The sequence below is a fragment of the Coenobita brevimanus genome, chromosome 61 (genome assembly GCF_032717465.1).
Source record: "Coenobita brevimanus isolate Jiangsu-jjx chromosome 61, ASM3271746v2, whole genome shotgun sequence".
Lineage (NCBI taxonomy): Eukaryota > Metazoa > Arthropoda > Malacostraca > Decapoda > Coenobitidae > Coenobita > Coenobita brevimanus.
Window position 1 is genome coordinate 45,119,439 of NC_137014.1, and position 18,677 is coordinate 45,138,115.

Here is an 18,677-nt window from a genome sequence, read left to right on the forward strand (position 1 = left end):
ATTAAGGCGTCTGGCGATAGATAGGTAGATAGACTTTGCATTTCCTGTCCCCACTCTCTACTTGCCCTAACTTTTGACACACTCCGTAGATACCATTACGCTCCCGTGAACACTGATTTTTTGTCCAAACTGTGCATTTCCTGTCCCCCTCAGGTGAACAAAAGAAATCCAAAAGGTGAAAGAGGCCGAGTTATAAAATGATCCAGCGGTGTGTCAAAGCGGGCCCATTGCATGCATAACCCATCAATTGACCGTACAGGATGCCACTCTCAAATGATTTATAGGCCGATTCAGGTGTCGTGCTGTTGTCCTCGCTATTGTGGTAGGCTACTGTGATGCCTGTAATTTTGCCACAGTTGGGCCAGTGGTGTTGGTAAATGTACCTAGACCAAACAAACAACATGTCAGGTAATTTTTTTCCGTTGCTGTGGAACGTTTCTTTTCTTTTCCTTCATTACCTGTCCCCCGGCTATTGTTTTCACTCGGTTTGTCTGTCTGTTTCTCTGTCTGCCTGTCTGTCTGTCAGCAACCTTACGCGAAAACTACCGGTGCGATTTTGACTAAAATTACCGGGATGATGGGCTATAGCCGTCTAATCACTTGATTTAATTTTGGGCCAAATGGTGCCAAGGCTTAGACTGTAGGCCCCAAAAATGCAAAAAAAAAAAAAGGGGGGGGGGTTAAAAGTAGTTTTTTCGCCATAACTCCTTTCAAATTCGTCATATCGACATGAAACAAAAACCTAAAGGTGCATCTTTCAAATCTGCACCCTATAATATGCCTCATTACATCAGGGGGGGTCAATCCCCAGTAAGCGGTAAGGGGGTCAATGTCAGGTGGGTCGAGCCTAAAATTTCAATTGGGCATAAAGTCGTCAGTTTTTGCCCTATTTACTAGAGATTTATGTGACATCTTTGACTAGATATCCTGTTGTGTTTATACGTCAGCATTAAAATGACTGCCGGGGACTGGTTTGCCGTGCCTTGGGACCACTTTTTGTTTAGTTCTTTCTCTCTTTTCATTTTTTTGTCTGTGTCTGTCCGTCTATCTTTTTCTTTCTTTCTCTGCCATTCATTCTTTTTTTTTTTTTTTTAGGAGAGAACAAAAGAAAAAAAAGAAGAGCCGTAAGCCTTTTAACATGTTTCTTGTCTTTCCTGGCCTTAAAAAAGTGTTCAGGTCAAACTTTCGGCCATTTATCTTTTTGGTTGCTAAGAAATGTGGTTTGTAGGAAGGAGATAAACAAAATTGAGCTAGATTAAAGAGAGGAGCTCGATTTAGATGAGAACTAGATTTAATTTTTGAAGAAGAGACAAGAAAAAAAAAAACTGCTCTTACCTATGAGACAAAGATGTTAAAAAGGAAATCTTAGTGACAATCGGAAATGGAAATCAGTCTTAGCAAGGAGAGAACATCACCTCCCCACACCTCTTCCTTCGAAATCAGATCTTACGAAAGGAAAAATTACCGTAAGCTGCAAATTAAATCGTAATGCCTTGAAGGGGGGGTACGGAAACGAGGAAAATATTGCACTTCGCTTCGCCGCCATGTCCTTTGTCGCTATGAGTTGCAATTAAGGGAGGTGTTGCATCGCTGTGTTGAATGGGGGACAGGTTTGCATGATCACCGATGCAAATGATCTCCCTGTTGCATCGTGAAGGTGAGGAGCAGAAGAGATGAAGTAGGCGAAATTTTGTGTGTGTTTGTGTGTGTGTGTGTGTGTGTGTGTGTCATATTTATTCCTGCTGACTACAGACTCTTATTTACCACGTATTTACAGCGTCATATTTACCACACGTATTATTTACCAAACCGTATTATTCCCTGAGCCGTGTGATTTACAAGGCCGTATTACTAGCCCTTATTTTTTACGAGAAATCTCATTATTTATTTTATCATTTGTTTGCTAGACTTAACCAGACCGTATTATGCAATAAACCCTAACCATCATCATCATCATCATCACCACCACCACTACGAAAATCACCACTACCACCACAATCGTCAAAACCATCATCATCATCAACAACATTATCACCACCACCACCGTCACCACCACTACGAACATCATCACCACTACAACCATCACCACCACCATCATCATCACCATCATCATCTCAATACACCTGCATTGCGGTGTTGGGAAGAGGCCAAGTGAGGTGGGGAGAGGGGGAGGGGGGGACGTGAATGCGGAGAAAATCAGGATGTTGACCTCAGTATGGAGAAAAGGGAGAGAAAGAGAGAGAAAGTAGAGAGAAAAAGAAAGGAGGGAAAAAGGTCGGTATATGTGAGAGTCGGGGTATCTCTATAAAAAATAAAAAAGATAAATACTATAGTCAGGATAGGTCGACAATTTATTATAGAAGCAAAATTAAATAGATAGATAGATAGACATGAAGGTAGATAGATAAAAGGTACTGTATAATGCATCCATAAGTATATTTATTTTTTTTGCGATTTTGAGTTTTGAAACTGTGGGTGAAATTTCGAAAATATTCTCCCGTGACTTCTTATTTATGTGTATGTATGCTGTTTCTAGTAATGCAGCATGAGGGAGGAATTTGGCTTTCAGAAATATAAGGTGAACTTCTTATTTACTATTATTTACGGGAATAATTGCTATAGTCGACCCATGATACGTTTCGTTTTCTCTAAATATTAATACCACAGAAAACTGTTATCTGAAGGGGTAACATTAACAGTCTTGCCCTTTCCCCTTGTCTCCCAAACTATTATTTTGTCCCATTCTTTTCTTATCTTTTCATATCCCTCTCTTTCTCACTTTGTCTTTCTCAACTTGGTCTTACTCTTTCCCTATTTAGGTCGTTATTTCAGTAATTTTAGCTGCTTATGGTGCATCTCGCTTCCTCTCTCCTTCCTCCTATCTCTATCCATCTCAGTTTTCTCTCTCCTTCCCTCCTTATCCTTTATTTCCCTCCATCTCTCTCTCTCATTCCCCTCTCCCATCCCCCTTCTTTCAATTCTCTCCCCCTTCCTTTTCCTTTCCCTCTCCTTTCCCGTTTTACAGCAGCGACGAAACCATTTCAAGATGGGGGGGGGGCAAAAATACACCTATTCACCCACCCATCTCGTAACCCTCCCACCCCCCCACCCACCCAGACACCCACCCCCTCACCCATCCTCCAAGCTTCTAGATATTAGGAAAGAAAAATAGGGAAATAGGCAAGTTAAAGGATAAATCAACACACACACACACACACACACACACACACACACACACACACACACACACACACACACACACACACACATTTCCCCAAGAGCATTTGTGTAGGCTAACGAGACTACTACGCCCTCATACATGCTAATATAGAGACACTTAATATTAGGTATAAGTTATAAGGGATTTGTTTTGATGTTAATGTTAGGAAGGAATGCAGGTGTTTGTGGTAATGGTGACAGCATGGGTGGTAGTGGTGATTACTTGGCGATTGTGGTAGGGATTGTGGTTGCCAGTTGGTAGGAATGGTTGGGATGGTGGTGGTGGTGATAGTAGTAGTGGAAGAGACTTTGTGGTGGTGGTACTGGTGGTGGTGGTGGTGGTAGTAGTGGTGATGGTGGACGTGGTGGTGAAGGTAGTGGTGTGGTGGTGGTGGTGGTGGTGGTAGTGGTGGTTGCAATTGCGGGAGATTTACTGGTAATTGTGGTTGGACGTGCAGTAATAGTTGCAAATATGCGTCTCTCTCTCTCTCTCTCTCTCTCATACCGGATGTGTTTTACGATCAAACTTGGTGGTAATTGGTTTATAAAGAGAGAGAGAGAGAGAGAGAGAGAGAGAGACGGAGGGGGGGAGATTCTGAGGCGGGGGGTATTATTTTGACAGGCAGTTTTTTTTTTTTTTGTCTTCAAAAAAAAAAAAAAAATGCAGTTGAATCCGCAAGTTAAAAAAAAAAAAAAATTATCCATGAACAGAACAGACAAGCACAAAAAAGGGCAAAAACATTACCGTCCCCCCTGCTAATGCCGTAACGCAGTATAATGACCGAATTAGTAATATGGAGAGATTATGTTCTTTTCGCCCTACTACTGACGGATGGTGTTGTATCTCTCTCTCTCTCCCCCCCCTCCTCCTCCTCCTCGCCTGAGCCACGGCATGTTTACAATGGCAATTATCTCTTTAGTCTCTCTCTCTCTCTCTCTCTCTCTCTCTCTCTCTCTCGCTACACACACACACACACACACACACACACACACACACACACACACAAAGGTCAGGATAATTTTACCTGTCACCTCTCACCTTAACTATTAAAGGTTCCATTATCATTACATCAGTGGTTTCGGAAATTTAGATGGGAGTTTGGGGGAGTTGTAACAAGAATAGGGAGGAACAGACGAGAGAGAGAGAGAGAGAGAGAGAGAGAGAGAGAGAGAGAGAGAGAGACTGTTCATTTTTTCATATCTGTATATGTGTGTATGTATGTATATTTGTGTTTGTGTATATGTTTATGAATGTATATTTGTGTTAATGTGTATGTGTTTATGTATGCATATTTGTGTTTGTGTACGTGTTTATGCATGTTTGTATGTGCACCTACGTTCACACACACACACACACACACACACACACACACACACACACACACACACACACACACACAGTTCTCTAAACATACTCATCTTATGTAAAGAGAGAGAGAGAGAGAGAGAGAGAGAGAGAGAGAGAGAGAGAGAGAGACGTGGCCAAACTCAGACATCTGGCGAGAGAAAGACCATGATTACTGTGTCTCATGTAAATTTTTGACCCACCCTGTAGCTCTATATCCACCCGGTAATTTTCTTTCTACTAATGACCAAGGAGATTTCGATTTGGGTTTCTGTGACGCTAATGGAGGAGAGCTGACGTGGATTTTGATTTGGGGGGATGGGGGTGACCGATATTTTGATAATAGTGGTTTGTGGTGGGTTTTAGAGAAAGATAGATATGTAGATAGGTAGATAGATATGAAGATAGATAGATAGATAAACAGACAGACAGATAGATAGATGATAGATAGGTAGGTAGGTAGGTAGGTAGGTAAGTGGGTGGGTAGGAAGGTAGGTAGGTACGTATGGAGAGAGAGAGAGAGAGAGAGAGAGAGAGAGAGAGAGAGAGAGAGAGAGCTTGGAGAGAAACTGCATATTTCAAGGGCGATTAAGTAGGGAAGAGAGTGAGAGAGAGGGAAATGAGAATGGAGGGAGGGAGAGAGAGGGAGGAGGAGGAAATGAGGCGAGGAAGGGAGGGGGAGGAGGAGGAAAGAAGGGAGGAAGGGAGAGGAAGAGAGGGAGGGGTGGAAAGAAAGAGGGAGATAGGGTAGGAGGTAAAATTAGGAGGGAAGAGGAACAATGAGGGAGAAGAGGAGAAGACTAAGAGGGAGAGAAGGACTGAAGAGGGAGCAGGGGAAAAGGGGGGGGAGGGAGGGAAAACTTAGAGGGAGAGAATTACTGAGGGGGGGGTGGAGTGAGAGAGCAGAAGTAGGTAGGTAGGGAAAGGAGAAGGAAAAGGGAAGGAGGAAGGAAAAGGGAAGGAGGAAGGAAAAGGGAGGGAGGGAGGAAAAGGGAAGGAGGAAGGAAAAGGGAGGGAGGGAGGAAAAGGGAGAAAGAGGGAGACAGAAAGAGGTAGGGGAAAGGAGGGAAGTCAAAATCCATGTTGAAATCTCCTAGACTAAAAATTATAGCCAAAAAGCAAAAAACAAAAAAACAAAAAAGAAAGAAAAACAAGAGCAACGAGATCCAAATAGCCTAGAAAGAAAATGAAAAAAAAAAAAAATTGATCTAGTTGGAAAATCGAACTGTCAATCAACCTTAACTTTACGGGAGAATATTTTAAAGTTTGTCCATAGTTTGTGGTGGTGGGGGCATATAGAGACTGACGAGGAGAGTGGGGGTGGTGTGGGGGTGGAGAAGAGGGAGACTGAGGACGAGAGGTGAGGTAAAGGGAGAAAGAAAGTGAAAGAAAAAATGATTTAGAGTAATAAAGAAAATAAAAGGCTAATGATTAGTACATGCCTGATATATGTACTGTGTGTGTGTGTGTGTGTGTGTGTGTGTGTGTGTGTGTGTGCGCACAATGCATGTGTATATAAGGGACTCGAATGTGCACGACAAGAACTTTTATGTGTGCGCGTGTGCGTGTATAATTATCTTCACTATGTCTGTACGTGTGTGTGTGTGTGTGTGTGTGTGTGTGTGTGTGTGTGTAAGGAGGAGGGTGTGCGTGCAAACGAGGAAGCAAATTTTACGACAAATTCCTTCCCAGCGACCAGCATAAATTACCCCCTCCCGCTTCCCCTCTCTCCCCCTACACTTCTCCCCCTCCCCTCTCTCCCCCTCCCCTCTCTCCCTCCCCCATTCCTCTCATCTCCTCCCCTTCTCCTAACCTCCTCTCTCTCCACCCCTTGCCAACCCTTTACCCCCCTGCTCTCCTCCCCCTACACCTTCCCTTATTCTTCTCCCCCCTACCCACTCCCTTCCTTTACTCCCTCTTCCCCCTCCCTCCCCAGGTTATTTAGAGAGAGAGAGAGAGAGAGAGAGAGAGAGAGAGAGAGAGAGAGAGAGAATAACATAAAGCAAACTCTCACTCTCTGTACAAAAGCTCTCCCAACATTAGCCTACATATAAAAGCTCACCTCATCCACAGCTCATTACATCTCGCTCTATGAATACGTAATTGGAAAGAGAATCGCTACAGTCTTAATTTTACCTGCATGTAATCTACCTGTGTACCTCATTTTAATTTACTACTATGCAGGGCAGTGAGAGAGGGGTGATACTCCTCCTCTCCTCTCCTCTCCTCTCCTCCACCCTTAAATCTCCCGTCAGCATTATTCCTCCTTCCTTCCTTTCTCTGTCACCTAATTCTGACACCTTAATGACATCAATCTTTGTTACAGCGGGAATTTCAAAGCAAGAGGGAGTAAATGCTTTCAAGTACTTTCCACTTTCCACTTAATCAGCATGCAGCCTCTTATTTTATTTTATTTTTATTTTTTTTGGGCCTTGCAGTAATTTTCGATGCGTTGAACAGAACGTATTTAACCACCTGTTTTTAATGAACGGGGATAAAATTGCAGCATCGAAGGCTTGGTGAATGAGTTTGTGTGTGTGTGTAAGAAACGAAATATAAAACGTGAACGTGGGTGAAAGTTATGGTCTTTGAGTGAGAGAAATTACGTAGCAGCATACACACGCGAGTGAATGGTAAGGGAATGGAGAAGGAGAGTGCATGGAAGTACTTGGGTAGTGAGATGAGTGAGGATGGAAGTTCAGAAGAGGAAGGGGGATGGAAGTTGAGAGGAGGAAGTGGGATGGAAGTTGAGAGGAGGAAGTAGGATGGAAGGTTAGAGGAGGAAGTGCTTGAAAGGTCCCTCATTCATTATTGCAAACGTTCGCTACAGTGATGTTTTTTTTTCCAGTTAATTCTCGCTGCCACCAGACCTTTTGACAGCGCATTTTTTTTTTTTCCGAACTAGAGAGGTGAGGGACAGCTTTCATCAACCCCCTCGCTAAAATATCTGCCGTGGGATGGATAAAATCGTCAGGAGGTTGAAAGAGCTAAAGACCCTACCGTATTGAAGGGGTTAATGGAAGAAGGTGATCAAGAAAAGTACGAATTAGCTTCTTATTTATTTCTTAGATTTTTTTAAATTATAATGTCGTGTATTTTTGTATCGAAAACACTTAAGATTGTTAGGATACAGGCTTCTGCTTCACATATTTAGGCTACAAAGACGCATGTGAAGCTTCGAAAATTTGTATGGTACTGTGTCCATGTGTGTGTGTGTGTGTGTGTGTGTGTGTGTGTGTGTGTCCTCTGTTACTCATATTTTCGTTTGGAGAAGGAATTAGACACTTAGGAAAGTTCTTCCAATTCCCCTTTCTCGTCTAGCCAACTAAATTGAAAGAAGTCAAGATCATTTTTTTTTTTTTTTCAATTATACTAAGATGTATTTTTGATGAGCGAAACATGTGAAGATTCTCTCTCCCCCCCTATCTCTCACCATGCAAAAAAAAAAGAAAAAAAAAAAAAATCACCCTCCATATCTGAACCCTTAACTCCGAAATACCTACTTGTTTAGAAAGTTACCATGCTCGGGAGAAGCCAAAAATGTCCTAATGAGTACCACGATTAAATTTCTGGTCTAAGAATTTCCTGTTATATCATAGCTTAAACTACAACGGATTTTAAGTATTATTTTTTTTATCTTACAGAACCCAACTTCAACCAAAGGATCAGTAATACGAAGGGCCTACGTGTGGAGCCATTCGAAACCTTCATAGCCCAATTCACCGTCTTCGAATCGTTTGAATCCCTGAGTCATGCAACAACCCTCTCAGTTTCCATCCTTCCTTGAGTGGGAGAGGACGTGCTTGCAGACGGAGGAGGCGAGAGAAGTATTAGTGTCATCTCTTTAATCTTCCTGTTAACTCCAACTCGATATTTGTGTTGTAATATATGTGACTGACGCTTATTATCATTAGTAATAAGGTTTTTTTTAAATTCGTTGTTACTGTGCCACCATCTTCAGAGAACCAGTGCATGGAAGTACAGGTAGTTCACCCTTTTCAGTACGACATTCCAACCACTATCTTGAGTTACTGGATTTGTGTGTGTGTGTGTGTGTCGAATTTCTGTTAGTTATGGGAATGGCACAGTTATGTCGGATGAAAACAAACCAATTTTGTTTGGGATAAACTAAAAATGGCATCACTGGATTAAAGGGTAAAGCTGTCCAGTAAGGTTCAGTCTTGGACATAAATTTCAGCTATAGATAGATAGATAGGTGTATGTTTGAGGGGGTGAAGCCCCACATAGCCTAATTGTATAAATATTCTTAAACCCAAGCAAAAATGGGTAGTGCTCAGATCAGGGAAAATGTGAGGGTAATAACATCTCAGAGAAGTTTTTCCGGTACACCAGGAAACCATTTACTGTGCTGGGTGGTAACCATACAACCAAATTATGGCGCCTGGTGGTTTAGTGGGTAATTAAGGCGCTCCATTCGGACTGAGCCGGTGCAGGTTATGTCCAAGGAGTGGTTGGGGTTTATTGCTCACCTAACGCCACTCTGGGAGGAGTGAGGCATGTCACTCTCATCTGAAATGTCAGGACCAGCTTGCACAGCCCCGGGCTCCTATGCTTATCATGGAACAACACAGGATCTAGAGGGCTCTGAAGATAGGGAAAATAGGAGCTTAATAACATTTTGAAATAATAAATTGTAGAAGGCTTTACAAATTAGGGAAAATATGAAGTTAGTGAAATTTTGAAATAAGGGAAATCATTACAACCTACAGATTAACAGTCCTTTTCTTGTTTCAGGTTACACACGAAGGATTGTGCTGTTAGGACTGCTGTACTTCAACAAGCAAGCTCCATTATGGTGTGCAGGAACCTCACCAGCATCACCAAAATTGTTACTACGAGAAGCTCCCACATGTACAAGTCAACGCACGCTGCCTCGGAACGCATAGCACATGCTCCAAAAGTCCTTCAGCGGTCACTAAACAAGTACTGTAATCTTAACTTGTCTACCTTACTATTTATGCATTTTATAGGGATGGAAAATAGAAGAAACTTGAAGGGAAAAAGGGGACAAAAGATGGGAGGGAGGGAGCAAAGAGAAAAGAATCAAGGACGGGGAGAAGTTAATAACTGAGGGAGAGAAGAGAAAAAAAGGGGGAAAAGAAGACGAATGGTAGCAAGCCACACACATGCAAGTAATAAGTTACTGTGAAAAAAAAATTAATATAGGCGAGGATAATCTACAGTATGGTGCAAGGATGAGAATGGGGTTTTAGATGTCCTGTGCTAAGCCAGTCAGTCCTTCTTGCTTTCATTACAGCTATTTAGTTTCTACATCTCTGACTGCCATGATTAGCTGGCAGTTGGTAATATGCTGGTCACAGCAGTTAAAAATCCATCCATCCATCCATCATCCAATCCTACATTGCCCCATGAGGAGCGTAGGAGCCCGGGGCTAGGCAGTTGGTCCCGACATTTAAAATGAGAGTGACCATCCTCACTCATCGCTGAGTGGCATTACATGAGCAATCAACCCCAACCACCCCATGGATATAAACCTTCACTGGCTCAATCCGACTGGAGTGCAATAATTACCCACTAAACCACCAGGTGCCAAAATTTGGTTATATGGTTACCACCCAGCATAGTAAATTGTTTCCTGGTGCACAGGAAACCATTTGGCATGTCACTCAGTGCAGAGTCACCCACAGGCTGAAGGAAGTGGAAAGTATGAAGGAAAGAAAGACAGAAGAGGGAGTGTAAAATCACCCGTAGGCAGAAGGACAAGGAAAGAATGAAGGAAAGTAAGACAGAAGAGAATGGAAGGAAAGAAGGATGGAGAGGAAAGGGCAGACACCCGAGAGCAGCACTACATCGAGTGAGTGGATGGTGAGTGCCCCCACCTACCACATAGCAGTAAAAAATAAGTAAAAAAAAAAAGGGGGTGGGGAGAGAATTGCCATCATCATACCCAGCTTCATATATAAAAACACTCCATCTTTATTTCATTGTTGTCCACATCTTGAGCAATGTTATGTAGAGTAATAGCCTACTTTTGACTCTCTATCTGCTGCATTTGACTTAGCTCTTCCATTCTAGCCAGCCATTGATGATTTTATTCAGTTGAGAGAATCCCTATGCCACTTGGTAATCCATGCATTTCAGAGTGTTATATTCTGACCACCAGCAAACTGTTATATCCAGCCTAAAAGAATCTCTACACAGCTGAAGGACTAAGTTGAAGTGAGGCTATGTCCTCATGAGGCATACCTCATGGTATGCCAGATGTTGCAAAGTCTACCCCAGCTACAGAGAAGGAAGGTTAGCCTCCAGGTGATAAGCAACTGGAATGGCTCCTGGGGTGGCATCTCCATTTGACACACAAGTGGGTGTTCATACCGCTAAAATGTGGCATGATGTGGAAGAAGTATACCACCCCACCCTGAAAATCATGCCTTAATTTACAGCCACCAGCACCACTCCTCCAGGTTGCATCAAGACCTGGAAGCACAAGTCATATAGCGAGTGGTCCCTGGATGTCTCCCACTGTCTGTTGGTTCTGTTTGAAAGAGACATAATAGTGTCTACTAGGAAGTGCTTGATCCTGCCCCCATTTCCCTTGCTAATCCATCAAGTACTTAAAATTTGACATGACTGCCTAGGTATCCTTATGCAGTTGTATGCAGGTTTGGCTAACAACAGTAGACCTGAACAATGCTTCTTAGCTTGTCTTAGTCCACACCCAGTCTCCAGAAGTACATGGAGTTCACAGTGGGGAGTGACAAATACCAGTTCACCTTAAAAGCTATTTGGCCTCAGCTTCATCTATAGAATCTTCACACAACTGGGAATCATTGCTTATGTACCTTAATGACTGGTTGGTCGTTGCATCCGCTAAAGACAGCCGCAACTACTTAATGCACGGAAATCTCTGGCAAGTGGGATGCAATGGTCTCCTTGCAAACCCCACAAAATCTTTTCTCTGTCACACCCAGAACTTACAGTGGCATACCATCTGTATATCAATTTGACTGTGCAGGACAAAAGGTTTATGAGTGAATATGAAGTAGGATTGGTAGGGTTGAGGCTTATGGTCATATTCTGAAGTGGCTTTAGAGATTTCGTGATGTCTCTTCTTTAGTGATTTATTCTACATGTTTTACCTAATATCCTCGTGTATGGCATTGATTTAAAGTTGATAGTAGTGGTAGTAACAATAGTTGTTGATGAGCAACTGTAGTCTGTCTGGCCGAGCAGACCTATCAGCCGTGGGCAAGCAGCTGCCCCTGCATGATCGTCCCATGCAGTTAAGTGATGTTCCCTTGGAGTTGACATAGTCCCACAACAGTGAGGCATGGGGAAAAGTCTGGAGGTTTAGTTTCTGGATGGACACTGCATTTGTCTCTCTACACCCAGTTAGCATAGGCATCATAGCAAGCTCTGTATCACCCCATTATCTGGTTATATGGTTACCACCCAGCATTGTAAATGGTTTCCTGGGTTGCAGGAGAACATTAGGCTTGTCACTCAGTGCAGAACCATCTGAAGTGGAAAGAAGAGTAATAAAAAGTGACTGGAAGGAAAGGAAGAGAGATGATCAGCATAGTACAGTGACTCCTCCAATTAAGCAGCTGATGTATCATTGAATTTTCCGCAGAAATCAAATTGTGCAAAGCGTACCATAGAAATTCATGTTATACTGTAATGCTAATTGATATGGTGAAATCCAGAAATTTCTCAGAGTCCATCTTTTGGCCTTGAAAATTTATGACCTTCCCCAGATTTATTTTAGTAAACATACAACCTCTAGGAACATCACTGGGCATAACAAAGGGTTAGTTAGAGTGTACAAAGTGACAAATAAGTGGTAATCAGTCACTATGTAGGACTTTCAACTGTCAGCCAACAAGCCATGTTTTGGGAAGGCCGATTTGTGGAATTTTCCCGTAGAAACCAGATTCTTGCCCACGTTACAGGAATCAGGGTAGGGTTTATCTCTCTGAGTAAATGGTGAAAATTGCAAATGGAACCCGTGTAACTGGGGTGGGGTGGGAGTCACCAGTAGTAGTAGTAGTAGTAGTATTGCAGCTTATTTGCAACCCCATGATTATCTGAATGTGAACAGCAGGTAGAAATTAAAATTTTTCTGCAGTCCACCTTCCTCCATTTTGGGTACTAAGGAGAGAATTGAAGGATGTTTTTAATACCAGGCACTGGGGCCACCTGATTATATCTGTGCCATCACATGAAGATGGTGACTTGCAACATGTCAGTACATGTATTAAAATGATATAAATAACATACACAGTAATGTTAAGGTTTAATATGTGGAATTCACTGAGTTAAAGATGCCATCCCACTTAAAATACTAATTTTAGCTGGTCCTTGGAAGGATAATAGGGTGACTCCTCTAACTTTGAGGGGAGCACACTGGACTGCCAGCTGCCACTATGTAGGCTTAAACTTTTCAGTCTGGGGATGTATTTTGTACTTCATTCCTGCTGCTACCAGACAGTTTTATTCACCTTATAGGTAACTTTCACAGCTGCAGGAGTTATAGCTTCCATTAGCCTCTTTACTGCTATAGGCCTGCCCTAAGTAGAGTAAAATAATCTGGTAATAGGAAGATTGAAATGTAAATTGTCATCAGACTAAAGGGGCTTGTGTTCAAGGCTGGTTTTTGTTTACTGTGTAGTTAGGTGCATTTATGAAGTGATCTGGGATAAGTTCGGTGCCAAAGCATTACAAAGTCTCATGTGTAACCTTGAATATGGCCATACATTATGCCAGACATCCAGTTCCTAAGTACATTTAAATTAGGAGGAGCAAAACTTGGTGATACTGTGGATTAGACACTGAAAAAGGAAGCTTTTAAGATTTACTTGGTACATTATTTTATAATTTAAGTTAAAGCAACTGTGGTAGTAAGTTTTCACACCACTTCCTGCCCTCTCCAACAGGCTAAGCTTCTGGTGTAGACTGCAGGCTTGGAGTTGCAGACTGGAGTCAGTGGAGAAGAAGGAAGAAAGGAAATTATGGAGTGAACAGGCTAAGCTTCTGGTGTAGACTGCAGGCTTGGAGTTCCAGGCTGGAGTCATTGGAGAAGAAGGAAGAGAGGAAATTATGAAGTAAACACCTAATCTACCAAACGAAGGACATCAGCACTCATCTGATCACGTTGATGCTGTACATTTGTAAGTACAGTCAACCAAAAAAGTATGAGCCATCTTACCAGATTTATCATTCTCAAGCACAGATGGTTTGTAATATATGGGGCATCCTGTAGTTATAAATGCAAATATTGTCCATGGTAATTATCCATCCATCATCATCATCCAATCATATGTCTCCCCATGAGGAGCATAGAAGCCAGGGGCTAGGCAAGTTGGTCCTGACATTTAAGATGAGAGTGACCAGCCCCACTCAACCCTGAGTGGCATTACCTGAGCAATAAACCCCAACCATCCCTTGGATATAAACCTTCACTGGCTCAGTCCGATTGAAGTGCCTTAATTACTCACTAAACCACCAGGCGCCATAATTTGGTTATATGGTTACCACGCAGTGTAATGAATGATTTCCTGGTGTACAGGATGCCATTTGGCTTGTCACCTAGTGTAGAGTCACCCATAGGCAGAAAAAAGAAGGAAGAATGAAGGAAAGAAAGAAGAGGGAGTGTAATGTCACCCATAGGCAAAAGGATGAGGAAAGAAGGAAGGAGGAGAGGAAAGTAATTATAAATGCAAATATTGTCTTTGGTAATTATTATAACTCAAAATCACACAAATCGTCACATATTGGATGGTATATTTTTTGAGGCATTAGTGTTAATAGAGTCATGTGCAATTACCAAACTCACTCCATTTTGCAGCCATTGATCTCCAGGTGTGTGATACCTTCTTGGTTGACTGTACAACATTGAAAAAATAAGGGAAATTTGTATACTACTTTACCTAGTGTTCTGAGGTTTAAATACCCCTTTTATAAATCTTCTCTAATTGCCCTTTGAAGTCAAATATTTCTTCTCTGTACAGTATTATTATTATTATTATTATTATTATTATTATTATTATTATTATTACTTGGCTTGTTTCATGGACATGGAATTCATTATTCACACTTTTGTAATAGAGCTGAACCCATCATTAACTGGGGAAAAAAGTCTAGATGATGATAAGGATCTATTATTATTATTATTATTATTATTATTATTATTATTATTATTATTATTATTATTCCCTTATAGAGTGTCATGAGAACAAAAAACAGAAGTGAGAGGTGTGGAAATGGGGTTAGGGGGAAATGTGTCTGGAGTTTGCAGAATGGATAGGATAAGAAATAATGTGCTTTGTGAAAGGTATGAAGTAAGGAAGTCTATGGACAGCAAGACTGAGGGGTGTTTGCTTGGACGGTTTAGTTATATAGAGAGAATTTATATAAATAGGGTGGTGAAAAGAGTATGTGTGACCGATGCTGCATTTTGTACTGTCATGTCGTAGTCATACAATTTCATACAAAATCATACAGTTTCAAATAATTTCATAAAATAGGCCAAAGTCAAACCCTCCCTGAAGGTGGCTTGATATCTGCTGCTGGAGTCATTCAATTTTTATACTATTTCAAATAGTTGCTGTCAAACAATGCCCTGTTCGTACCATAAGTATGAGGGCTGCCACCATGGACATAATTATTTAATATTCATTAAAAAGGAATTGTGCATTGTTGTATCTTAACTGAAATTATGTCATATTGATATTACCACATTGAAAGAAACCTCGGAATATTTATAAATCCATTCAGTCAGTGACATAAAAATGCTGATGCATGTTGCCGTGTGTTAGTATTTCCAATTCAGCATCAGAAGGCAAATTTTATGAACAGATTACTTATTTTACTTGCTTTTTAAGCATAGACCCTCCCTATAACAGACTAACTGAGTGGAGGCCTGATTCAATAAAGCTGAAAATCTATTATTTCTGATGGTCCCCCCCTGAGGTGGGATTTCAAGTACATGTTTGAAAGTAAATGAGTACAAAAGCATATTCCAGTACTGTACTAAAAATGAAAACAATACCCGTGGTATATTAACCAATAGTTTTACCCTAGTGCAGTTTATTTCACATCCTTGTTGGAGTACAAAAGGGTAGCAAACACTTGTACTGTGACCCGTTGCATTCTGTTTATTGGGCATGGTTCATTATAGCAGACTGAAGTTCAGTTGCTTCATAGTGTCTGTTAAATTCATTGTCTGGTATATTGAGGTACATTACATTGTGAGTTTTCTCTCCTTTAAGCATTATTTGTATTACTTTTTAAATTTCTGTTTAAGGGTAATAATGTGGACAGTATCTACAGTCAGCCTATCTTGGTATGCAACTGAAAGAGAGTAATTGAGAAGTTTGAGGTACGAGTTGGTAATGAGTATGTTATTGTTGGCATCCAGTGGCAACTTTGAACAGTGCTAGTAAAGTCATATTGTTGAGATTTGTAAATAGCCCATAAGGCTTTGGGATGCTGTCAGTTGTTAGAGTGTAATAACAGTTTGTAGTACCAGCCTGACTACCCATCATTGTCAGTAGTACCAGATTAGTTTCTCTGCAGGGAAGGTAAAGGTTTTGCTTAGGAAATCAATACGGCATGAATATGTAGTGTAATAGCTCAATTTAGGGTCAGTATATCAGCAGCAATACTCTTTAAAACAATTCTTTGGAACTAAGAAGAATGTAGTTCATGCTTTGCAGGATGAATAACACCTTCATTGAAGCCGTCTTGACAAAGTTCAAAAGTTTTTCCCATGCTGCATGTCTGACTCCGGAGCTTTTTTTTTTTTTTTTAATAATGATAAATGCCTGACGTACAAAATTGTATGACTGTGATGAACCATACAAAATGCAGCATGAATTGAAGATTGGAAGAGGCGTGGTATGCCAAGAAGGTGAATGTATGTGGTCACTCTTTGTATAATAAAGCAAGGTACAGAAGATGATTCTTGGGAACTGATAGGGGTTAGAGATTGTTAGATGAATTGTGTATAGGAGAGCACATGAAAAGGGTTTGGACCTTGCCTCCAATTTTTCTTTTAACGAAGGACAATGAATTTATTATTTCATAGATAATTCAAAGCACATATGTGAAAAAAAGAAATGTGCAGTTGATGGGCCCCTGTTGTAGTCAGGATTCCAGGGGCATGAATAGTGATTGATTCCAGGGGCATGAATGGTGATTGATTCCAGGGGCATGAATAGTGACTGGGTGATTGTCTGAGCTATTTCACTGGGCATATTTGTTTCCTTTCTTTCTGGACTCTTCTTCATGCCGTTGTTAGATGAGAGGCAGAGGTAGTGATATGATTATTATTATTTTGTTGGTGTTGGTGTTAGTAACATCATGACGTTTTGTCCCTACTATCTTCCTCCTATTCCTTGCCTGCCCCCAATCCTTCCCTACATTCCTTCTTGCCTTACTCCCTCTCTCCTTGCCTGACCCGCTTCCTCCTTCCAATCTTTTTTGACTGCCTCACTCCATCCCTGTCTAGCTGCCTTTCTCCATCCTTTCCTTCATGCTTCACCCCTCCCTTCCCAGATTCCTGCCTGCCTCTTTTCCTCCCTCCTGCCTGCATGCCTGCCTCCTCTCCTATCCTCCATCCCTTCCTACTGGCCTGCCTCCTCTCCTTTCCTCCCACCCATTCTACATGCCTGCCTTCTCTCCTTTCCTCCTCCCTTCCTACATGCTTGCCTCACCCCTGTCCTGCCAGACACCTTCCTTTCATGCCTTTCTCAATTCCTCCTTTCAATTCTTTCTCCTTTCCCTACCCATCACTCCCTACTTCTCACCCTTCCTTCCTACCTGCCCAACCCCCACCCTGCCTACATACCTAACCTATTTCCCCCTGCATGTCCTTCCTGCTACCTGCCTCACCTACTTCACCACCTTCCTGCCTCACCTACTTCACCACCTTCCTGCCTCACCTACTTCACCACCTTCCTGCCTCACCTACTTCACATCCTCCCATCCTCACCTACTTCACCACCTCCCTGCCTCATTTACCTCACCTCCTCCCTGCTACCTTCCTCACTTCCTCCCTGCTACCTTTCTGACTCTCACACGCCCTGCTTTCCTGCCTCCCCCTCTCCCCCCTTACCTATCTTCCATAGCCCTTCGAGGAAAGTGTGCTGATTGCGTTGAATACCTAGGTTTAGAAATACTGTGATTCGTCAAAGAAGTGCAGTGAGGAAGTGTGTTAATATGGTTAAGAGAGGTGCTTAGACGTTGCAGCCCTATGGGGAGAATGGATGGAAGCAGGATGGTGGAAGAGGATGTAATTATGTGAGTTTGTGGTGGGGACGGAGTATGAGTACCACCACACTGGTTTAAATCAACTCATGGTTCACACCTTCCACGATAGCAAAATATTTTTACATAATCTAGGTGATTCATGCAGAGATTTGTTAAAAAGATCAGTTTTTAAAAGATACATTTGCATCAGTGCAGGTCATTATGATAAATAATGACACAGTAAGCAGTGTCTTTCAAAACCCAGTATTGCAATTATTACAAGCAAACAAAACCCTCAGAACATTAGGTACGAGTCTCTGAATTTTAGAGATGTGGTGCATTACTACCACCTGACGTTTTGCATTGCTGTACACTCTTTCCAAAAAGTATTGTCAGGCAGGTGATTGGATGGCTTCACAGACAGTATTGCAGTTTTTTTTTTTTTTTTAATCAAAGCAAATATTTCTGAATGGATTTGTATGTCATATAAAATTAATTATGATGTACTAGAAAAGCAGCCATAATCATTTATGTAAAGTTACTGAGTATTTTTATATTCAAAATGTAAGGACGGAAAAGATTGAGATATGTTAATGTAAAGTTACTGGATAGTACATATATTTTTTCAAAACGTACTGAAGGAAATGTCTGAGATACTTTCTGGATTGACTGTACAGTACATGAAGTTTGTTCTTATCTCTGAATTACTACTTAATAAATGGATTATTGTTTACTTTATTGTACGCCCCCCTCCCCCACCATTCCTTACCTCCACTTAACCTGCATCCCACCTCCTCCATTTCCTGTCCCTACCTCCACATCTTTCCAACTCCTATTCTCTCCTACATCCTCCTTGTTCCTTCCTCATCTTCCTTCATTC